This window comes from Asparagus officinalis, chromosome 10 (assembly GCF_001876935.1).
Source record: "Asparagus officinalis chromosome 10, Aspof.V1, whole genome shotgun sequence".
Taxonomy (NCBI): Eukaryota; Viridiplantae; Streptophyta; class Magnoliopsida; order Asparagales; family Asparagaceae; genus Asparagus; species Asparagus officinalis.
The window spans coordinates 9552429-9561584 of NC_033803.1; positions in this window are offsets into that span (position 1 = coordinate 9552429).

A 9156-nucleotide genomic window follows, 5' to 3' on the forward strand; every position below is an offset into this window, starting at 1 on the left:
TGCTCAAACGCAGCTCATCATCGCTGCTCAAACGCAGCTCATCATCGCTGCTCAAACGCAGCTCATCATCGCTGCTCAAACGCAGCTCATCATCGCTGCCCAACGCAGCTCATCATCGCTGCCCAACGCAGCTCATCATCGCTGCCCAACGCAGCTCATCATCGCTGCCCAACGCAGCTCATCATCGCTGCCCAACGCAGCTCATCATCGCTGCCCAACGCAGCTCATCATCGCTGCCCAACGCAGCTCATCATCGCTGCCCAACGCAGCTCATCATCGCTGCCCAAACGCAGCTCCAATCGCTGCCCAACGCAGCTCATCATCGCTGCCCAACGCAGCTCATCATCGTTGCCCAACGCAGCTCATCGTCGCTGCCCAACGCAGCTCATCATCGCTGCCCAACGCAGCTCATCATCGCTGCCTAACGCAGCTCCAACCGACGTCGAACACAGCTCTATACTGCTGCCAAACGCACCTTCAAACATCGAAGAACGCAGCTCAATATCGCTGCAGAACGCACCTCCAGATGCTGCGTTCAAACACAGAATTTAGGCCAGAACGCATGTCAAAATTCTGACCTGTTCAAACACGATCCAGGCAGTTTCGAAAACTGCTCTTCACCCACGATTTGAGGAATGGCTTACGTGGGTTGTTACACCCGATCAATGGGGTAACTAAGCCCCCATTTAGGAGCGGATTATGGGGGTAGTTACACCCCTAATCCCCCTATAAATATCAACAAACTCAACAGAGTTAGCATCTCTCTTTTTGGATTGCTTAGATCGGATTTTTGATAATCAGATCGAGGGTTGGACTAAACTCGTTCAGAGTTCTCCACAACGTCAAATCGTGAGGAGAAGACCACGTTCCAGTGAAGCAAGACGTCGGATCGTCAACGAGAAGCAAACTCGACGCAAGCATTCGAGGGAGGCATCTCATCGCTACCAAGAAGAACCCAGAATTAAACAAAGGAGAGAATCCAGATCATTCTCTTCTCTTTTGTAATCGGAAATCCAATTGTAATCGAGAGTTGAGAGATTTGTAAACATTCTTTTTCTAAGCAGTTAGAGAGAATAAAATCAAATACATTTCTTTCATTCAATTTTCTTATTACAAATTTCCCACAAACAACTTTCAATATTGTTGAATCTTTTAACAGTTGGATTTGTGTGGGGAGAACACTTCCTGTTTGCTGAAATCTTTGAGGTATCAACTCAAAAATCAGTAGAAGTTAATGATGTGTACCAATAAACATGTGTATGTGCTGCTATTAACTTCGTGTATAGAGGTGTATACCCGTATTGCGATTGGTTCATGGCGACTGGAGCTTTCAATAAAAGTTATGAACACATTCTCTTTCCTGTTCTAAATTACAATAAGCCAGATATTACAGATGAAATAGCTGACATACTTCCCCCAAGACGACAAACAGACGTGGAAGAAGTAAGAATAGATGTATCAACAACCAATCTAAGAATAGACGTCCAGTTAAGTGCTCAAGGTGTCACACTGAAGGACATAACCAAGCCACATGCATTGAACCTATCCAAGACTAACATTTCTTGGCAGAATTAAAGCTCTTTTGGGGGTTGTTGTCTATTATATGTTACTTTTATCATTTTATTATGACATTTATGTGTTAAATCTGTTTGTGTGACTTATTGGTATATGTGATAGCTGTAAGATTTATACATTTAGATTCTATGTAATATCCTAAAGAAAAGTTTATAGAGTAATTATAAATGCACATTCTGTCATTGTCACAGATACGTGAGAGGCTTTGTATAGCTCAAAGCAGGCAGAAAAGCTATACCGATAATAGAAGAAGAAAGTTGGAGTTTGAAGTCGGCGATCCTATTATCCTTAGAGTATCACCTACTAAGGGAGTGATGATGGATTTTTTTTCATAAACCGTAGAAATTATCCTTTGGACCAAAAAAATCAAAATTTTGATAACTTCATTCATGAATGATACATGTTGATGTGACAAAGAACAAGCTAATATCCAACATAGAATTATGTTGTATGTGTTTGTCTAATACTTCTACTCAATCAATGATACATCATTATCCCCAAAGTATAAAATATATTCAGGATTATCTACATCTAACTTCTTGTTAATTCTCAACCTTCACATATAATTTGAGCAGCAAGTCATGCCCTTAACATTTCAGACTCCCTTTATATGATTCAACATCCATGGCCTCCTTTTCTTCTAGGATCGCTTTGATGTATAAATATGCATGTATGCCATAATCGTACCTAAATAGAAAATAAGTGAAGTAATAGTCATATACAACAACAAACAAGATTATGTATCACATTAAATGTGTAAAAGTCACAAGTGATACAAAAAGATCACAGATAACATCTACGCATCACAGAAAATGATGAACTACCACAAATAATGAGTATAAGTCGCACAAAATGAATAAATATCACATAACACCAGCATATATCACTGACAAGGAGTATATGTCACACAAAATGTATAAACATCACATGAGACACGCATATGTCATCGACAAAGCGTATATGTCATACAGAATGTATAAATATCTTATAACACCAGCATTTATTGTAAAAAACAGAGAGTGCTCGTATGGTGTAGGAGTGACTAAGACATTAATTGTCTAATTCTAAGGATTCTCCATTTCTCTGGTTTATAAACTTTGGGCTTAATTCATTAGACGTCACACACAAAGCCAATTCCCCAAAATTTGGGAAATATCCTTAAACAAAAAAGAAGAAATTCAAGCCAAGATACATGAATTTGAAAATGTACACATGAGTACACCTGCGCTTATTTATTTCATTAATTTATTATTTATTAATTTGTACCTAAAGTTAGTTTTATTAACATAAATTTCATATGTAAAAGAAATTAGGACTAATGCACCATAGTTGTTGTCCCCTTGGTTGATTCCTAACTAGCATTATACTAATTCTCAAGGTTGTATGTATGAAGGTATGGGAAGAACAACTTCTTATGTACTAAGTTTTCTGCTAATGCAACGCAAACATTTTATACTATTGTTGTATAAATTTCCTTTTCATTTTGCTTATGTTATTAATTAAGGTAACTAACCCCTATAAGAAAGTTGATCTTTCCTACTATTCCAGCAATTTGTATAGAAAATCATTTTCTGTTCCCAACGTCTTCGATAAGATAACCAATTTACGAAGCCGAATGATTTAATCACAGATTCAATCTTGTCATATATTTGATTAGGATGCAACAAAGCTTCACCGGATTTGGAATAAAGAGAAAATGGAGTCTGGATATTTTCTATTTGATTTTGACAATATAACCTTGACACGTGAAACACTAATCTAAAGAAGTAAAAGTTAAGAAAATAGTTACCATCAACTTCACAGGAATTGTAAATTCTACTTGGTGATTGAGAGCTAGGCATATCAACAAACACTTGGTGGGCAAACAAAACACACAAGTGATAGTAATAAGCATAACGAATCCGATGCAGTTTGAAGAATTAAAAGACACTTACTTGTAGGAAAAAGAATGGACCTTGAGGGTGACTATGTGCAATGGGAGAAATTAATTAGAAACAAAAACAAAATTCAGATGATGAAGAGGGACTTGTGGGTCGGTACTGGTCTTCTAGCCGAGGTTTTAGACATCGAGCTTGCAGTTAGTGGGGTCCTTGTCAGAGTGAAGACAATGACGAGCTTTCTTATTCTTGTCGTAGGGGGTGACGACGGAGCGAAGACAATCAAGGAGCGTTGTTATGGTGTTCACTAATCCAAGATACATGTATTTATAAAATAATACAATAAGAGTCCTGGTAAAATGACCTTAACTAACTTAAGTGGCCCAAGTCCAACAGAAGCCTTGACCCCACTGACTCATCAAGTCGACATCCTTTCATGCCGACACGAAATGTGGGATCAGTCGACCCTATCGTCGATGATGACTCACCTAGGGCATTCGACCAGTCACTTAGCAACTCACGGAGATGACTTGATGGATATTCCCTACTGTCGGCTAAGTTGAAGACTCGACCCCTACCACAAGCCTCTCCCCTAGAGCATATGTCAGCATCACAGTCCACCTTATTCAGATTTTGGCCTGATGGTCTCCTTGACTTGTCAGCTGCTCACATGTCTTCTGCCATTGTAGGCTGTCAAAAAAATCAAAATAGATAGATGATCCCTCATCAAACACCGATGATGGAAGTTACAATCTGATGATTTCCAGAAGTCTATAATTTGAAGACTTTCACATAGACCGATGAAGGTTACAATCTGACAACCTTCACAACAACTGATGAAAGCTCTAATCAATAGTCTTTACAATCAATATCGGGAGTTACAATCTGACGACTCTCATATTTTTAAGGAGTCAAGATGAAGATTACAAGATAATAGTCTTTGCAACGCTCTGCAGAAGAAGCTATAGTCATTGGCTCCTTCTAAAAACGCGGAATTCATCTTCGCGTTCCAATTCGTGAAACGTAGGTGACCCCCGCATTTTAATTCTTGAAACGCAGGCGACCCTCGCGTTTTCAATCCTCAACAAACCAAACGCGGGTGGCCCTCGCATTTTTCAACACCCAGCGAGTACCCAACTCCGCATCTCCATTCTAAATTGCGGAGTTAGGGTCCTGAACGCCAAGGTGGGCGTTTGACTGGTTCAAACACGAGCTGCACGGTTGCAGGAACCGTTTTCCCTCCATGATTTGAGGGATTTCCACCCCACTTAGGAGCGGATTAAGGGGACAGTTACACCCCTCTCAACCCCATTATTAGGGCTGTCCATTTTACCCGCTGGCCCGGGCCCGGCCCCGAACAGTCCGGCGCCGGGCTAAATCCGGGCCGGGCGGCCCGGGCCCGGGGCCCGGCCCGTCGGGGGGCGGGCCGGGGCGGGCCCGGCCACAACGGTCAGATTTGGCCTTTTGACGTTTTTGCCCCCAAAAACGGTCAAAAAACGGCTATTTTGTGAGGTTATTTTGGTCATTTGTCTAGGGGGCTGGTTCTATAAATAGAGGGGGTTTTCATTTGTTTTCTTCACACCAAAAACTCATCTCTTCTCTATTATACTCTTATACTCTCTCTTATACTCTCTTATTTATACATTCTAATCCTTTCATCAAATGGCTTCCGGATCCGATTATGAAGAGCAAAATATTTCTCTTGATCCTGAAATGAGTCCTCCTACTATGAGTCCTCCTACCGAAGTTAATCCCAAATCCGGTGGCGACGAATCTGCACCAAGAGCTCCTAAACGGCCAAGATCCGATGTGTGGAATTTTTACGAGAAGATCGACGTCACCAAGGATGAATACGGTAGGATCCTCACCCAGAACCTCACCCAGAAGGCTAAGTGTGCTTTGTGCGGCAAGATTTTTCAAGCTCATCATAAGAGCGGCACCAACCACCTCAAACGCCATTTAGATAAACACAACAAAGGCCAGACTCCTCAAGGTGATATCCGACAATCTATGATTTCTCAATCCTCCTCTTCTGGTAGTCTCGGTAGTTGGAACTATGACGCTGCCAGAGCCAGGAAATGCGTAATCAGGTTTATCATTCTTAAAAACCTTCCTTTTAAATTAGTAGAAGATGATGAATTTGAAGATATGTTTAGAGATGGTTTTTATCCTGCATTTAAAAAATTTTCTCGTCAAACCTGTCAACGTGATATTTTAAAATATTATCAGCAAGAACAAGAAAAAATAATTTCTTATTTTAAAAATTTAAACTGTAAATTTTCTTTAACTTCTGATATTTGGACATCTAGAGCACAAACTGGATATTTATGTATCACAGCACACTGGATTGATGAAAATTGGCAAATGTTTAAAAGAGTTGTTTTTTTTATTGCAATAGAAGAGTCACATACTGGTGCTAATGTTGCAAATTTAATAATTGAAGAACTTATAAAATTAGAAATTTTAGAAAGAATATTTTCTCTTTCACTAGATAATGCAAGTAATAACAATGTAGTTGTTGATTTTATCAGATCATCTTTATCATTGCCATGTCATGGTGATCTTTTTCATATTAGGTGCATCTGTCATATTTTAAATTTAATTGTTCAAAGTGCATTTACTGAAATTAAACCCATGATAGAAAAGGTTAGAACAGTTGCTTACATGCATAGTGCTTCTGAACAAAGACTTAAAAGATGGAAACAATTTTGTAAAAGAAAAAATGTAAAGCCTAGACTAATTCCAAAAGATGTTGACCATAGGTGGAATTCCACATATGCAATGTTAAGTGTAGCAATAGAATATAAAGACATTATAACTGATTTTATAAACTATTATGCTTCTAGTTCTAGTTCTGGTAGCACTTATGGAATAACTGAAGATGAATGGACAGTTATATGTAATTTAAATGAAATGTTACAAGTTTTTTATGATGCTACCATGTTATTATCTGGCTGTTATTATCCAACCATTACTTTAGCTGCTTTACAAATTTTAAATATTCAAAAAATTTTTGATAAATATCGTTTGGATGCTACTTTTGGACCTATGGTTTTTGAAATGGAGAGCAAATTTAATAAGTATTTTAGGCCTATTCCTCATATTTTTGGTTTGGGGGTTCTTATTGATCCATGCTTGAAGGATATTGGCCTTCGAAGTTTGTTACAGTCATTGTATGGTGGACAGGTTATAGACTTAGATGATGGAACCACCCTGAATGCTACTACTCATCATTTACTTATTAGAAATTATTTTCAAACTTTATATGATGAGTATGCAGCTAGACATGGTGTAGCTGCACAACAGTCTATAGCTTCGGTTTCTTCGAGCTCATCCCGAGCCCGAGGTAAAAGTGTAAGTTTTGATAGGTATGCAATGGTAGGCGAGCTAACTGGTGGATCTGGACTTGGATCGTCATCATCAGAGGTTTCTGAAATAGATGAATATTTTTCTGCTTCTTTAGTTAGATGTCAAGGAAATGCTTTAGATATTTTGCAATGGTGGAAAGTATATGGATCAGTTTCATATCCTATACTTTCCACCATGGTTCGTGATTTACTAACAGTGCAGGTTTCGACGGTAGCTTCGGAATCCGCCTTCAGCACAGCAGGTCGTTTGATCGACGATCACAGGACATGCTTGGATCCATATACTGTACAAGCGGTGATGTGCCTACAAGATTGGTGGAGGTACGAGAAGCGAACGCAAGGCATCGATCGGATGGCTGGAATTGAAGATAAATTTGAAGAATTGGGACTAGCAGATAGATATAAAGAATAGATTGTAGTTTTTATATCTTAGCTTACAATTTGTAAAGAATTATTTTGGAAATAATTGCAAATGATAGTGATATAGGTGAGTAGGTGCCAACCTAGTTGGGATTTACTTATCTATTGTGATGTGATTAATTCCAAAATAAATTTGTACTTGTAATTTGTAATTGATTTATTAATTATTAATAAAGGATTTGTTTTTATCATTTTTTATTTGTAATTTATGTCATTTTAAGTAATTAATAAAATTATTATTTTTCTTATTTTTCTTATCTTTTTTTTATAATTTATAATTTAAATAACATTAAAAAATTTTGGAAAAAAAAATTAAAAAAAAAAGAAAATCACCCGGTCGGGCCCGGAACCCGGCCCGGTCGGGCCCGGACCCGGCCCGGGGTACCCGGGTCCGGGTCCCGGTTTTGCCCGGCCCGGGCCGGCCCGGATGGACAACCCTACCCATTATGGAGAGAATTAAGGGGGACGGTTACACCTCTTAATTCCCTATAAATATGGGTAAACTCAATTGAGTTCAGGCTGGCTTTTTGGATCTGGGACTTGGCAGTGAAGGGTTGAAAGTTCTTGGCTCAGATTGACCATTTGGCTTGGCAGCAACAGGAGAGATCCTTGGGCGAGCTTTTGAGGGGATCAGCATCATCCTCCAAGGAAGATCATCTTCAACATTCGGCAACGAGGAGCTTCTTCATCCTTGGCTTATAACCGACATTCGGTTAAATCAACTCTTTTTCAAGAGTTCAAACTCGTTCAGAGTTATCAACTCGTCCAGAGTTCTAAAACTTGCCACACAAGTTCTCCACAACGTCAAATCATGAGGAGAAGATATTGTTCTAGTGAATCAAGATATTCGGATCGTCAACGGAGAGCAAACTCGACGCGAGCATTCGAGGGAGGCACTCCATCGCCACCGTGAAGAACCCAGTTTTAAACAAAGGGAAGAATCAAATTCATTCTCCTCTCTTTTGTAATCGGAATCCAAATTATAATTGAGATCGAAGGAATACAAATCAATTTTCCTTTATTTCTTTTACTGTAAATTTTCCCACAAACAGCCATGCTTTCAATCACTTTCCGAAAAATACAGAGACACCCACTTATTGGCCTTCTTGTTTTGATGATGATTTAACAAACAATTTACGACTAATATTGGTTTTCAATCACTTAGTATTTTGTTTTGTATTATTTAGTATACATAGGAAAATGAGCTACATTGATATTGAAGCCTATGCAAATCAAGTCAATCAATCAAATTCAAGCTTCAGAAGATTCATATTGGTATACTTAGAATAGGTTTATATATAATGTGTGCTAATTCTATAAGCTCAAATTTACACACACATACATGTTTTGGTTTTATATATAGTTATATATATACATATATGTTTTGGTTTAGCTATATAGATATGAAACAATATATATCTTCATTTTCACATTTATGAGTTTCATATTCTATTGAATTTGCAAAATATTATGTTTATGCATTGAAGACTTATTCACACTATTTTTATATCTTATATAAGTCTATAAATCCATTCTAAAGTGTTTCAAAGCTTTGTTTAAGTCATTTTGTCAAAATCATGTATTTCGATATTTTGCATTTTAACCGATTTTGCAGAATAATAAGATTTCACAAATGGGATGTACTATTTGAAAACCAGTTTTCGTAACATATTCATTTGCATGTTTACAAGCATTCTCTAAAGTTTTATATTTTTCTGAATTTATTTACTATTTTTAAAGATAGTTTAAAAATTAGCAATTTTGTTTTAAAACTATGCATGCCATATATCTGTCGCGGTCGACCGGAGTGGTCGTGGCGGTTGACCACGAATTGTCCAGAGACTTTCTCTATTTTTCAACCTTTCGCGCTCAACCGGCCTTGGCACTACGATCGACCGCCAAGTTAGCCGTTGCAC